Below are 14,970 nucleotides of genomic sequence, written 5' to 3' on the forward strand. Positions count from 1 at the left end.
TTTGCAAAACCTCCAGATCTCCAGAAACACTAGGTGGGATGTGGTTGATGCCCAGGAGGTGGAGGTAACAGAGTGGGATCTTTGGGGTTCTGTGGTCTGTACAGGAGGGAACTCAAGGACATTTCTTGAATAGGGGTTATAAATCCCCAGGAAGACAGAGTCCCCACCAGTGACAGTGACCCAGTCTCCTGGGTGTCAGAGCAGCTGGTGTCCTTGATGGGGCTACTTGCTGCCTGACTTTAGCATCCCAGAGGGCCCCTGGGAGGGATGGGTGGCCCTCTGTCGTAAAAGCCCCCAGCCTTCCCTTAAATGTCCCTAGACATTCAACTGAATAAACGGGTCCTCCTTTGTGCTTGCAGATAAACACACTGCAATTTCATTACCAGCAACAGCCGGCTGTACTTGTGCCGTTGCTAATGGTGGAAGTCTATTTCCCTTTCCAGACCGTATGCTCCTTGGGCAGGGTGGAGTTGAGGGGCACGTATGTCTAATCTGTCCTTATCTCTCCATTAATCCAGCACATAGTAAGTGCTTAATACATGTTTGGAAAGGAAAGAAGGAAGATGAAAAATTTCCAGATTGACATCAATAGGACAGCTTTGGAATTTCCTGTCCGTGGTACCCAGCTAGATGCATAAGGAGATGAGTGTTTTAGTAAAGATGCTTTTTTGTGCAGACGGTGTGGGTAGTAGCTCTGTAGGGTCAGAGGAGCTGGCTGAGGGCCCATGGAAGCACACATGTGCTGTCCCTTTTTTGCGGGTGGGAGGTGGGGGGAGCAGGAAGGGAGCTGTCCCCGGGCCTGACCCTGCAGGCGTCTGCCCACCTGCTCACTCTGTAGAGGTCAGCCCACTTTGGGGGGACAGCCTGTCTCTCTAGCCAGTCCCCAAATTGTGCCTTTTCTGGCTGGGAGAAGCCAGGCTCGGTGGTGTGGTCCGTGATCTCTCCCGCCACTTGAGGGGGTGCTGCTCCAGCTGAAGGCTCAGGGAACACTCCCTCCCCCACGGGCAGAGCAGCAGTTTCTGAAGCCAGGCTAGCCTGAGAAGGCCGAGCAGCTGCCCTGGGTGGGCCTTGGCTCTTCCCTGAGGCCTATCCCCTCCGACCTGGCTGGTGGAAGCAGGATGACGAGGGAGGGAGTGGTGGTGACAGAAAGAGCCTGATCAGGTGGGGAAGGGGATGGCTGTTCCCATACCTGACTCCTCCCATCCTTTTTCACCTTTGCAGAGCTTCCGGGGAACATGCCAGAGTCTCCTTGGTACCCTGTGAGCCCCCAGCATTCCTACTGCTCTTGCCAGTCCTCTCTAAGGGGCCAGGTTCAGAGACAGAGCCACGTGCCTGACCCCCAAGGGGAGAGGGCTTATCACTCAGGATCACGCCCAGGTGGGCACAGACGGTCTCTAGGTCACCCCGAGTGTCCACTCTGTGCAGGGTTGCCACCCAGAGAACCCTTGAGGACTGCCTGTGTGCCCGACAGACCTTTCCCCTATATTATTTTATTTAATCCACCACATCTTATCTGGAGTAGATTCATCACCTAAATTGTATGGAGGGGGAAGGTGCTCACCAAGCAGGTCATGTGCTGAGTCTCCTAGGCTCATAAGTAGGTGGGGCTAGAATTACCCATGAGGGCCCAGGACACCAAAGCCTGTGCTTTGACCCACCTGTTTAGTGCCAGCTGCTCCAGGGTCTCCAGAGGGAAGTGAACATGAACAAATTCCATGGGCTTTATTCTCAAGTGAGGTGCGGTTAGGATGGAGACCCCTCTAATCACATGGGAAGGAGGCGCCCACAGTCTCTGCTGGTGGGTGTGACATGCTGCCTCCCATGTGCTTAGAGGGACAGGGGGGTTTAGAAGGGACTGTGGGTAGCGAAAGTGAGTTTCCTAGAAGTGAGGTTTTGGAGCCAAGCTGAAGGGTGGCTGTTCGGAAGACATTGTCCTCTGTAGAGGGGCGCAGTGTTCCCAGGTGGGAGGCTGGCTCCCTTCCAGCCCGTGAGGCAGCTCTCTGCAGGTACCCAGGCTCCATGCACCAGTTCGTGGGACTCAGACATGTTCCTGGTGAGTTGTCAACTTCTGATTCTTTATCGTGTTGTGTGTCCGGCCCAAGGCAGGCAGGCGCTCGATGCATATTTGCAAGTTGGTGCTCTTATCCCTCGGAGGGATGGTGGCACCACTCTTGGCTGTGACCGTGATGCTCCAAACCTGAGAGAAGCTGGCATTTCTGGTCGGGCCGCCTGCTGCCACCTCTGGTGCCAAGAGCCCAGGAACGCCAAGACCTGGCGGGGATAAGGGTGGGACACCTGGCGTGGAGGCCCTGGGCAAAGGCTGGGCTTGAGTGTGATAGGGTGATGGAGGGGGAGGGTGGTTTACAGTCTCCTCTCTCCCTCCTTACACCTGCCACGGTGAATTATAGATGTTGGGACACTGTGCCACGTGGGGGCAGAAGGAGGACCTGAGTGGAGCAAGTTCAAGAGAGGTGAAGCTAGGGGTGGAGGTCAGACAGTGGGAGGCTGAGTGTCGAAACAGCCAGATGGGTTGGCGTACCCGCTTGGAGGATGGTGCCCTGGCGTGGCCTCCTCCACAAAGCTCTTCTCCTGCCTTCTCCTGCCTGTCGGCATTGAGCTCTCCTTGCTCCCTCCACTCGCTGAAGTTCTCTTACATGGGTGATCTGTTTGACTCTGGGGCATGCCATTTTTTAAAAAGATCTGTTTATTTATTTGGCTGAGCCAGGTCTTAGATGAGGCGCTTGGGGTCTTTGATCTTTGCTGCAGCACGCTGAATCTTTAGTTGCAGCATGTGGAATCTCTGGTTCCCTGACCAGGGATGGAACCTGAGGCCCCTGAACTGAGAATGCAGAGTCTTAGCCACTGGACCACCAGGGAAGTCCCTGGGGTGTACAGTTTTTGTGACTATTTTCTGAACGGAAAATCAGGGCATGGGATCGAATGATGAGACTCATGGTTCTGATTAGAGTCGTCCAGAGAAATCTGCTCTGTGTGGCCAGCACTGAGGTGATGCTGTGGCTCCCCCACCCGCAGTGTCTGATTTGCCAGTTTGCATCTGTTGTGATTTGTTTGTTTTAGAGTCCTCACTTGTCTGGGCCTTGTCTCCTCCACTAGCTTCCAGCCCCTCAAGGGGAGAGGGTGTATGTGGCCTCTCCTTGGTCTTTTGGGATCTCTTGTAGGTCTCTGACAGTTCATCTGCTGTTGAGAGACATTGGAATCTTTCCTTTGTTTCTTGATTTTTCCCGCCAAATAAGATAATTTGGAATCAAGACTGCCGGGAGAAATATCAATAACCTCAGATAGGCAGATGATACCGCCCTTATGGCAGAAAGCAAAGAAGAACCAAAGAGCCTCTTGATGAAAGTGCAAGAGGAGAGTGAAAAAGTTGGCTTAAAACTCAACATTCAAAAAACTAAGATATGGCATCCTGTCCCATCACTTCATGGTAAATGGATGGGGAAACAATGGAAACAGTGACATACTTTATTTTCTTGGGCTCCAAAATCACTGCAGGAGGTGACTGCAGCCATGAAATTAGGAGATGCTTGCTCCTTGGAAGAAAAGCTATGATCAATCTAGACAGCATATTAAAAAGCAGAGACATTACTTTGCCGACAAAAGTCCCATCTAGTCAAAGCTATGGTTTTTCCAGTGGTCATGTATGGATGTGAGAGTTGGATTATAAAGAAAGCTGAGCACTGAAGAATTGATGCTTTTGAACTGTGGTGTTGGAGAAGACTCTTGAGAGTCCCTTGGACTGCAAGGAGATCCAACCAGTCCATCCTAAAAGAAATCAGTCCTGAATATTCATTGGAAAGACTGATGCTAAAGCTGAAACTCCAATACTTTGACCACCTGATGTGAAAAACTGACTCATTGGAAAAAACCCTGATGCTGGGAAAGATTGAAGGCAGGAGGAGAAGGGGACGACAGAGGATGAGATGGTTGGATGGCATTGCTGCCTCAATGGATGTGAGTTTGGGCAAGCTCCGGGAATTGGTGATGAACAGGGAAGCCTGACGTGCTGCAGTCCATAGGGTTGCAAAGAGTCAGACGTGACTGAGTGACTGAACTGAACTGAACTGAAGATAATTTAGGATCTCACCTGAATGGTATTTTCCTTCTTTAACTGTGGGGCTCAGTAGAGAGAAGCGCATGAGAAGGCTTGTAGGATGAAAATAGGGCAGAGAGCAGACAGAGCATCTCCCAGAGTCCAGCAGTGGGATGTGCTTTAGAATCCACAGGACAGACAGGATAGACGAGGAGGCCCCGCGAGGGGGCCCTGCTGATGGCGTGATGGCCCCCACAGCCCGTGCTCACTGGGTCCCATTCCTCTGTCCTCTGCTGGTGCGTTTAGACACCTCCGTGTGGAAAAGAAAAACTAGGTGTTTTCTTGTCCTTCCTTCTGCCCCCACATTAGACCAAACTTTACTCATTCCACTCTCATGGGGGTCTTTCTTGGGTGTTCACAGAGGACACCAAGCAGACAGTCTGCTCCTCAAAGGTGGAGGGCCGCGGTTCATCACGTCATCTCCCAGCACCCCTGTTTGGCAGCAGATACACCAAGGAATTCAGTGAACCGTCAACACACGGGACGAGACCACCAGTCCTCCTGTGTTGCCTGCTGCACGGCATCACTGCCTTTACAATTGCAGGGCCCTCCAGTGCCTAACCATCTTTCCTGGCCTGCAGGATGTGACCTGAGCTGGGGGCAGCAGGGCCCCAGGACTTTGGAACCGACAGCAGACACTGCAAGGATGCTTAGCCCCTTGACTCTGCGTGTGTCCATGGCTGCTGGGAGCTCGGTTCTCTTCACCCCAAACCCACCAGGACCTCATCCTCATCACCGACCTTCCACATTTCTCTCCATTGCCTGGCTCCAGATAGAGAGTGAAAACACAGCTCATAATTCAATCAACAGCATAAATATTTCTCTAGTATTGATATGCATGGCATGCTGCAGTCCCTGGGGGTGGGAGAGTTAGACACGACTTAGCAATGGAACAACCACCACAAAATTGATATGTATATTCATTTATCACTTAAAATCTCAAGAGATCAGCATTTCACAGCCCACCGTTTGGTTTAGAATTTGGAAAAATTTTAAGAATTCAGAACTGTGTGATGGGAAACCTAGAAAGAGAGACACAGGTCTTAGGAGAAAGAAGTCAAAGGCCATTGATCTAAAGAAATGTGGGTTCGATCCCTGGGTCGGGAAGATCCCTTGGAGGAGGAAGTGGCAACCCATTCCAGTAATCTTGCCTGGAAAATTCCATGAATAGAAGGGACTGGCGGGCTACAGTCCGTGGGATCCCAATAGAGTCAGATACAACTAAGCACACACACACACACACACACACACACACACACATGATCTAAACGTATCTCTCTATATTTGTTTCTACCCTTTTTCCTTGGAAAAAAAGGAAACTCCTTTAAGAGAAGGAACGGATATCCTTTAAAAAGTTAATTTACTAAATAAAGCAACTGGCCTCTTCTAAAAATTTTCTCTAATTATGCCTCCTACCCCTATGATTTCCAGCACAATTTATTCTTAAAAAAATTTTTTTTTAAATTTTATATTGGAGTGTAGCTGATTAACAATGTTGTGGTAATTCCAGGTGAACAGCAGAGGGACTCAGCCATATACACAGACATGTATCCATTCTCCCCCAAGCTCCCCTCCCATCCAGGCTGCCTCATAGCATTGAGCAGAGTTCCCTGTGCTACACAGTAGGTCCTTCTTGATCATCCATTTCAAATATAGGAGTGCAACGCAGTTTACTCTTACCCTCTGGATTGATGAAAAAGAAACTTCCCAGCACTGACCCTCTGCTTTCCTGGGGGTCTGACAAAGTCCGTACAGGTTTGTAAGTTGCACAGGGAAATGAGAAAGAAGGGCTGTCAAGGAAGAGATGTAAGAGCTGAGTAAATAGCCTCAAGAAAATAACCGCAGTGACCTCTGAGTAGTAATGCATGTCAAGGAGTAAGAAGAGGATCTGAGGCTGAATAAGGAAGGGAAAGGTTAGAGGAGAGTGAATTTCCTCTAGGGTGGAAGTGACCCCAAGGGCAGCAGGGGACTGTTTATTAACCTTCGGTGGGACTTGCCCTTTCGGCATCATTCCCAGGGCTGTGAGTGGGAAAGCAGATGAGGTCAGGACTTCTCAGCTGCTGACTCTCCTCTGTGCCTGGTCCCAATCCCAAAAGCTGTCCTTAAGAGACTTTTCTCCAGAGACATCGTGCTCTGGCCTCATCACTGCAGGAAACTGATGGCACCTCGGCACTCTGCCCTGATGCTTCTGTGCCGTGACCTTGGTGTCACTGGAGTGAAAGTCATGAAATCCATAAAATGCATAGCAGATGTGAGAAGTGGAAGGGGCCAGCCTTCCACATCACCAGCCCCCCACCTCCACCCTCCTTGACAGAAGAGGGCAGATGGGAAGAGTGACTTCCTAGAAGTTACCTGGCCTCCCAGGTCTATTGATGGCAGTGCTGCCTGTCATGCTGGGTTTATCTGAGGTCTCTTCCCTGCTTGGGAAGCACCTTTCCATGTGGAACACAGGCTATGCCCAGGGGTAAAGCCCTTTGCACAGGTTCTGTGGCTGCTGCCAGTGACGTCAGGGTCACATGCCTCCTCCATTCTGGGTGTGTCTCAGCTTGAACTTGGGTTAAAAAGCTTTTCCACTTTCCCTGCAGAGCACGTCTGGCATCCAGAGGCTGGTCCTTATAGGAGGTAAACTTGTTCCGCTCCTTCACCCCTAGACCGCCTGTAAGTCCCTCCTATCAGTCCACAGAGGAGAGTTTCGGTCGGTGGCTAGTTACCAGTACCCCCCGTCTGCTTACCATTCCCTGGGGTCTTCCCTGTCATCACTGCAGGGCCCCAGCCTGACAGAGCCCGGATTGAAGGGACCACGTAGGGATTCCAGCAGTGTTTCTACTATATCTCTGACAGTGCTCCTGTAGCCTCTGCTTGAATGCTTGTGGGTGCATGCTTAGTCACTCAGTCTGTGGGGCACCATGGACTGGAGCCCACCGGGCTCCTCTGTCCATGGGATTCTCCAGGCAAGAATACTGGAGTGGGTTGCCATTTTCCTCTCCAGGGGATTTTCCCAACCCAGGGATCTCTTGCGTCTCCTGCATTGAGGGAGAAAGAATTTACTACTTTATAGTAATACAGCTACTCCTCCTTTTTGATCAGGAATTCCACGATTTCCACTATTGGGTCCTGGCATTGCTCTCTGAGTCCGTGCAGAGGCAGAGCTGTCCTCACAGGATTTTCCATCGGAAGTGGGGAGGCAGCTGGCCTGCCTCATTGAGTGTTTTCCATTCCGAGCAAAGCATTTTCATTTACGTTATTCATTAAGGAATGACAGTGTTTACAGAGCTTTTTCCTATTCTGGTCACCCTATCCTATTTGTCTGTGTCCCTTTTGAGAAGAGGGTGCCTGAGAAGGACTCCTAACGTGAGTACAGTTGGACTCTGAAGTGTTTCAGACATTATGCATCTGTCAACATAATCTAAGTCTGAGAGCTCACGTTACACTGTTGGCCCAAGCTAGCTCAGATTCAGCAGACCACCGCCCCCCACCGACCCTGCCAAGTCTTGTTGATGTGAGCAGTCATTGGCATGAGCTGTCCTCACCCACAAGCTTTTCAGAACCTACACAGAGTTCCTTACACTTGTTGGAGTCAAACCTAGAGCTTGTTAATTTCAACTGCTCGTGCCAGGTGACTGAGACCTTCATGGACACTTCTCTCGCCAACTACTGTGTTATCTGCTCTTTCCAGCTCTGTTATTTGCACATTTTAAGCTTGCTGCCTCTGTCTTTATCCAAATCATTGAAAAAATACATTGACCAGGAAAAGATAAAGGACCAGAGCACACTGTCAAGAGCCTTCCTTCTCTAGTTCATTGATCAATACTCCTTGGGTGTTTTTACTCAACCAGTTAGAAACCCATCTAATTCCATGTAGTACAGAAGATCCCAACGTAGATGATGGTGTTCAGCACACCCCGGCGATGTGTTCCATTAAGTCCCCACCCCAGTGTTTACCTGGCTTTGTCTCCTTCCTCAGAGACTGTGGTCCCAGACATGTTGGCTTTTCCTTTGGCAGAGAGGGGGCTGATGATTTGGCTTCCGAACCCAGCGGCCAGAGATACCCTCCCAACCCAGTTGGTGCCCTGAAGATCTTGGCTCAAGAATGGGCAGGATTGGAGCCAACTTGCAGGCACCAGTCCAGGGCTCTGATTGGCCAGCCCTTCAGAACTCGTCACATCAATGATCCTGTCACATCTGATGGAGAGGCGGGGATAGGGACCAAACAGTGCAGCGAGCGTTCCAGCCTGAGAGTCTCTCTACTTTAGCATCAGAGCATCCTCAAAGCCACCCACTGGAAACACATGGCAAATGCTCCAGCTTCTATAATCCAGGGACCACTACCTCTGAGGGCTTCCCGAGTGGCTCAGACAGTAAAGAATCTGCCTGCCATTGCAGGAGACCTGGGTTTGGTCCCTGGGTTGGAAAGATTCCCTGGAGAAGGAAATGGCAATGCACTCCAGTATCCTTGCCTGGAAGATTCCATGGACAAAGGAGTTTGGCGGGCTGCAGTCCATGGGATCACAAAGAGTTGAATATGACTGAACAACTAAACAACAACAATTACTACTACTGTCTCTGAACTGAGACTGGAAAGTGGGGCTTCTTGGCAAGGAGCCCCATTCCATCAGAGCTCCTGGGGTTTGCTGGCTCTGGGGAAGAAGGCAGTGTGTCCATCTTCTTGCTCTTACCTAAGGTGGGATTTCTCCCCTTCCTCTATCTGATTGGCCCTCCTGCTCATCTTATACAAACCCTGCTGACTTCTTTTCACAACCTTTCGTTCGTTCTGAAATGTCTGTCTGCTCTTCACTGCCCACACCCTCCCACCACAGTCCAAGAGGGTGTGAGCCACGGGAGAAGGAGAGGCTGTCCGGGTACATTGCTGCCACCCTGGAAAGGGGAGCTCCAGGGATGAGGGCCTGATTGTTTCCCGTGGGAGAGAAGGTGGGATAAGCGTCCCTTCTCTCTTTCCTAGGAATGAGGGGTCTTTGGAAAGGTAAGGATCCTCACTGGTGGCCTGTGCTTTTGGGCAGTATACATGAGCCTTCCCCTGCTCCCAGTGGTGGGAGAGGACCCTGGGGAGGATCACGTGGGTGACGTGATGGCATGCCAAAGGAAGCAGTTGGTTGGGACCTTCATGACCTTGGCACTTCAGAGGAGGGGGCAGCATAGAGAAGTTCCCTGGTGCACCCGGTGCACCTGACCAGGGGCTCGACAGAACCAGAAAGTCCATCCTTCTTCTTTCTGCAAAGTCACCTGTTACCAAGGGGGATGGAGGTCGATGGATGCTGGATGCTGTGAGCATTCTTCTTCCTCAGAGCAGGATGCCAGGTCCATGTAGATAACAGAGTTAACAACGAGTAAATAATAAAAGGCTTGAATCTCCAGACTTCCAGGGGTAGAATAACATTCCCTTTGCTTATATTCTGAGTATTGAGTGGCTTAGCCCTATTGCTTTCTGGGGCATTTTGGTTGCATTGCCCATGTGTCTCCTACAGGTCTGACTTTTGCATGGACAGAAATTTGCCCCTCTCCACGTCATGCCCTGTTATCCTCTCCAGTGGGTTCCAAGGGCCTCCGAGCACCACCCACTTTCCCCGCCTGTCTCCTGGGACCTCACCCTGTTCCTGCACCTTGCATTCCTCCATCCTTCAGTGCCTGCAGCTCAGATGTGTCTTTATTTTCAGTTTGGTGTTGGCTTTGTGATGCATTTGAATAGGGATGAACGTCTTATTTCTAGCATTTTTATTTTTCAAATCTCAGGTCAAGGGGCACTTAAAAATAACTTACTATCTACTTTTCCTCTTTGTGAAACAGTCCTTATTTAACTGCCGAAAAATGAGAAACTACTGATAATTTCTTTTTTTTTTTAAAGCAAAAATGAATCATGCCTCATGTGATCACTGTTAACTTTCTGGTGTATGGCCTTCCAATCTCTGTGTGTGTTTGTGGGTCTGCTGTATAAATCAGATGGGCTGTGTTTTGTGACCTGACTTTCTCACCCAGTAATTACTGTGAACAGGGAGCCAGGCTTCCTCTTGCTGTTCGACGTGATGCTCTTCAATCCAAACAGAGTGCTATCTTTTTGTCCCTCCCCTGGCTACTCCAGGCGATGGCCCAGCATGTTTGGCGCTTGGCCAAGCCAAGATGGAGAATTCTATCCATTTCTCTCCGTTCATCTGTGAGAGCTTCTTTCTGTGGCAGACACCCTTCTGAACCTTCCTTACCATTGTGTCTGAATGCTCAGGGAGCCTCTTCCCCTTCCAGAGGGGTCGTTGGTGGCTCTTGCAAAGAAGCCTGCTGTCCTGTGGCCCCCTTTCCCCAGTGACAGGGAGAAGCAGAGTGTCTGGTCCCTGGAAGGGAGAGGGGCCCTGATGAGGAAGGGGAGTGGAATGGTACCCAGGAGGGCCTCCTGGAAAAAGTGATGTAGCTCCAGATCTCTCTGTCCAGGGGAGGTCTGGGAGAAATCACTGTGCAGACTCCAGGAAAGTGGGGAGAGGGTGGGAAAAGACAGACTCCCTGCCTTAGCAAGGCCATTCAGCTGCCAGTGGGCATGTCCTGTTCTCCATGGCTCTGAGGAGGGAGGGCACACCTGAGCTGAGTGGATGGCCATGGCAGAGGAGAATGTAAAGGTCATGGAACTTTTTTTTAATATATATATATTTTTTATTTATTTATTTGACTGTGCTGGGTCTTAGTTGCAACAAGCAGGATCTTTGATGTTTGTTGCAATATGTGGGATCTAATTTTCTGACCAGGGATTGAACCCAGGCCCCCTGCAATGGGAGCATGAGAATCTTAGCCACTAGGCCAACAGAGAAGTCCCACAGACCCTTTATTTTACAGACAGGAAACTCAGGTCCAGAATGGAGAAGATCCTATAGCAATGATAGTGAAGCTGGCACTGGGACCAGGACTCCTGGCTCCCAGGACAGAGTTACTGCTGCAACCCAGCCTGAGAGCAGGTGCGAGAGCTGACCTGGCGGGTGGAGAGGCATTGGGTCAGGTGGACAAGGGCCAGTGTGGCGCCCTCTTGAAGGACTTCAGGAGAAGGGTTGGGGTGCTTCCTCTTTCCTAAGAGAAAGGCCAGGGTTTGAGGATCTGAGGGCCTAGTGGAGGTGATGCTGGCATCTGTTCCCCTGAAAGAAGCCAGTCAACCAGGAAGTGTGCCTGATTTAAGCTGAGACAAGACTAAGAAGCCCAGCCACTAAGAAGTGGTCCTGCACTCAGGGAGTCTAATCAGGCATTCTGCAGTGTGGTGGAGACTTTGCTTGGTATGGAAGCACAATAGAGAAAGAGGGGTAATGATGAGCTGTAAATGGAAGAATACTGGAAGGAGCTGGTCTTCTAAGGATGAGTAGTGTTTGTGTATATGCAGTGGCAGGTCACTCTTTGGGGACATGAACTGAGATTCTCTAGGGGGCTGGAAAAGACATATGTGTACTTTGCAGACGAATTCAGAAAGTTACCAGCCCAGGGCAGTCTTCCTTTCTTTCTTTTGCCTATTAGCTCTACCAGATTTACAAGGATCTCTGCTGGTGAATGGTCAGTGGCAGGGGCCTCCCTCCAACTCATTCCCAGAGAGCCCTTCACTTTTGGAATCTCTGTCATTTGTTTTTCTCCAGTGGTGGGGGGGAATCTCTCTCTTTTGCATCTGACTAAAGCTGGTGCTGAAGAAACATGATTTCCCAGAGCAGTGTGATCACAGACCAGAGATGCTCTGGTTGGTGAGAGCACGTCAGTGACCATGGCTGTCCCTGGAGAATGGGAAGGGGTAGTGACGGTGGCCCTGGGAGAGGGTCCCCCACCCCTTCCCCAGCCCGTGCTATGCCACGTGGTCCACACTTGACCCACTCACTGGTTCCGGTCAGCTCCATCAGTGGGCCTGATCATTGCCAGCAGGTCACCATGAGAGTCACGCGCTCCCCAAATGAATACTGAATACGAAGTGTGATTTCTGTTTCTCTGGCAGGAGAGGTGGAAAGGACCCCTGGCCTGGGAAAGACTTCATCCTGGGCTGGCTCCAAAGGAAGCCAGGTCCCTTCCTCTTTATGATTCATCCTCTAATCTGGGTTCTATTTCACTGGAATTTAGTGGTCATTCAGATTTAACTAATATTTATTTTTCTGAAGTGGCTACTATTTGCCAAGTCCTGGACTGGGGCTTTTACATGCTTAGGTCCTTTAGTCATTTAAAGACCAGAAGTCTTAAGGTTTACCTTTGCATGATGGATGAGGAAACGTTTTGCCGAATAAATGAGCGGTGAGTGCAAGGTTGCCAAGGGGGACCTTAAACAACTTAAGAGAACAAACTGCTTCTGAGCAGCCTGCCAGGACTTCAGAAGTGCTTCCTGGCGTGGGTGGACAGCAGATTCAGAGACGGGTGATGCAGTGGGAGGGACCTGGGCCAGAGAGTCAACAGAACTTGATTCTGGTTCTGTGCCATGTCCCTGTCGCGGCACAGGGCCATCCAGTTCCCTGCTTCTCCAGCTGGACCACGAAGACAGACCGGCCCTTTCAAAGCCTCAGCAGAGGGACTAGACAAAGTGTGCTGTGCACTTCCTGTTGTGCAGGAAAGGGCGGAAACATGAATAAATGCACATACACACTCGTACCTGCTTCTGTGCTCAGAAGCCATCCTGTAAGCTTAGTCGAGAAATGAATAATAACGGTTGTGGTTTGAGGAGCAGAGAGGCAGGCGGGGACACAGGAAGGAGGAAGCCACCTCCCAGGGGCGGGGACACAGGCAGGAGGAAGCCGCCTCCCAGGGCTGCACTGGGATTCTGATATGTTGTTGTTTAGTCGCTCAGTTGTGTCCAACTCTTTGTGACCCTTGGACTGTAGCCCGCCAGGCTCCTCTGTCCATGGGGATTCTCCAGACAAGAATACTGGAATGGGTTGCCATTTCTTCCTCCAGGGATCTTCCCGACCCAGGGATCGAACCTGCACCTCCTGTGTCGCCTGCATTGGCAGTTGGGTTCTTTATCACTGAACCACCAGGAAAGCCCTTTGATACATTACCTATTTAAAAATGAAATTCATAACAACTTTCCTGAAATCCAAATATGATATGATGTAGAACTTCAAAACTGTAGGGAAGTAATCTTGGCATGACCTGTTCTAAGACACCAGTGTTGGCTCTTTCTGATCATCATCTCTCTGCCTGCCCTCCCCACACGGTCTTTTAACTCATTCATTTCTCAGCTCCTGCCCAAGGTGGACATTCTTCCTTAGTGTCAGGTCTCTTGACAGAGATTTTCCATGTTCTGGGTCTCTGCTGCTTTCTCTGCTTCCTTATTCCTGCAAACATGCGTGCAAGTGTGGGCTGCAGACGTGTGCAAGTGCACGCGCGCGTGCACACACACACACACACACACACACACACACGGAATACTACACAGCCATAAAAAAGAACAAAATAATGCCATTTGCAGCAACATTGATGCAACTTAGATTATCTTACTAAGTGAAGTAAGTTGGAAAGAAAAAGACAAATACTGTATGATATCACTTACATGTGGAATCTAACATATGGCACAAATGAGCCTACCTATGAGACAGAAATAGACTCACAGACGTAGAGGACAGACTTGTGATTGTGAAGGTGGACGGAGTGGGGGAGGGATGGCTGGGAGTTTGGGGCTAACAGATGTAAACTGCTACACGGATGAATGGATAAATGGTCCTCCTGAATAGCACAGGGGACATATATGCAATCCTTGGAATAAATCATAAGGGAAAGAATATTTTAAAAGAATGTATATATATGTATACCCGAGTCCTTTTGCTGTACAGCAGAGATTGGCACAATATTATAAATCAACCACACTTCAATAAACAATTTAAAAAGCAGACTCCCTTACTCCAGGTAGCTGACATCAGGGGTTCTCCACACCAAGCACAAACCTGACCTGAAAGAAAGCATTCAACTTAAGGAAATATGGATTCAGAAGAGTTAATTCTTCAACCCAAGGCCTCTGCTTTTCATTTTTTTTTCTTTTGTTAGCAAAATGTTTTATTTTTAATTAATTAAATTGGAGGATAATCACTGTAAAATGTTGTGTTGGCTTCTGCCATACATCTGGAGTGATCAGAGGGCAGAATACAGAATGTTCCAGGCCTCGGTTATCATCCACTCGGGGCATGAACAGCCCCCTCCACACAGGGAACTGACAGCATCTCCTGCCTTGTCAGGGAAACACAGTTAAAGGGCTTGGCTTTGGCTTCGGCGCCAGCATCTTAAAGTTGACGTATTTGTACACATCCTTGGACTGGAGGATGGTGAGCCTGGTCACAGGTTAAGCTCTTGCTCTGCTAATGGCCTTCGGTTCTTGACCACCTTGGCAAAGCCAAGGAGAACTTGGCACAGGAGGAATCTGGGCATGGCTCGAAGAGTTCATGAACTTAGAGGGCGAGGTAGAACTTAGGGTGAGAGAGTGGAGAGAACCTGTAGGGACCATCCCTCCCAGCCCCCAGCTGGAAGAGACAGCCAGTGTGATGTGTGTAGAAGCAGCTTGTCACACAGCAGGCACCAGAGACGCGGGAGTTTCTGAGGTTAGAGAGGGTGACGGGTAATGTTTTCCAGGCTCACTGGTGTGTTCTGGTTGGGCTGTCCAACATGTGGCCACGAGAGCTTGAGAAAGGCACAACCCAACTGGTGATTCTCCTTGAGCACAGAGGCTTCCAGGACGTGGGCTTTGGCACAACATGACCAGAGTAAAGGAGATGGCTGTCTGTGTCTCCCTGCTTTCGAGTATTCTTGGTGTCACTTACACTCTGTCATTTTTCCCTTCAAGGGGTTATTTGGGGAAAATTGTATACATCCCGGGGTTGAATTTCCAAACAAATGCAAGCTGCAGCCGCCCCAGAGCTGCC

General features: G+C 50.0%; 1 protein-coding gene across 1 annotated transcript in view; it reads left to right on the forward strand.

Annotated features, from left to right (window-relative positions):
* The window catches only part of ANO2 (anoctamin 2), a 341,658-nt gene that overhangs the window by 224,233 nt on the left and 102,455 nt on the right, over nucleotides 1-14,970 (forward strand). The window lies entirely within an intron of this gene.

The sequence above is a fragment of the Bos taurus genome, chromosome 5, assembly GCF_002263795.3.
Source record: "Bos taurus isolate L1 Dominette 01449 registration number 42190680 breed Hereford chromosome 5, ARS-UCD2.0, whole genome shotgun sequence".
Taxonomy (NCBI): Eukaryota; Metazoa; Chordata; class Mammalia; order Artiodactyla; family Bovidae; genus Bos; species Bos taurus.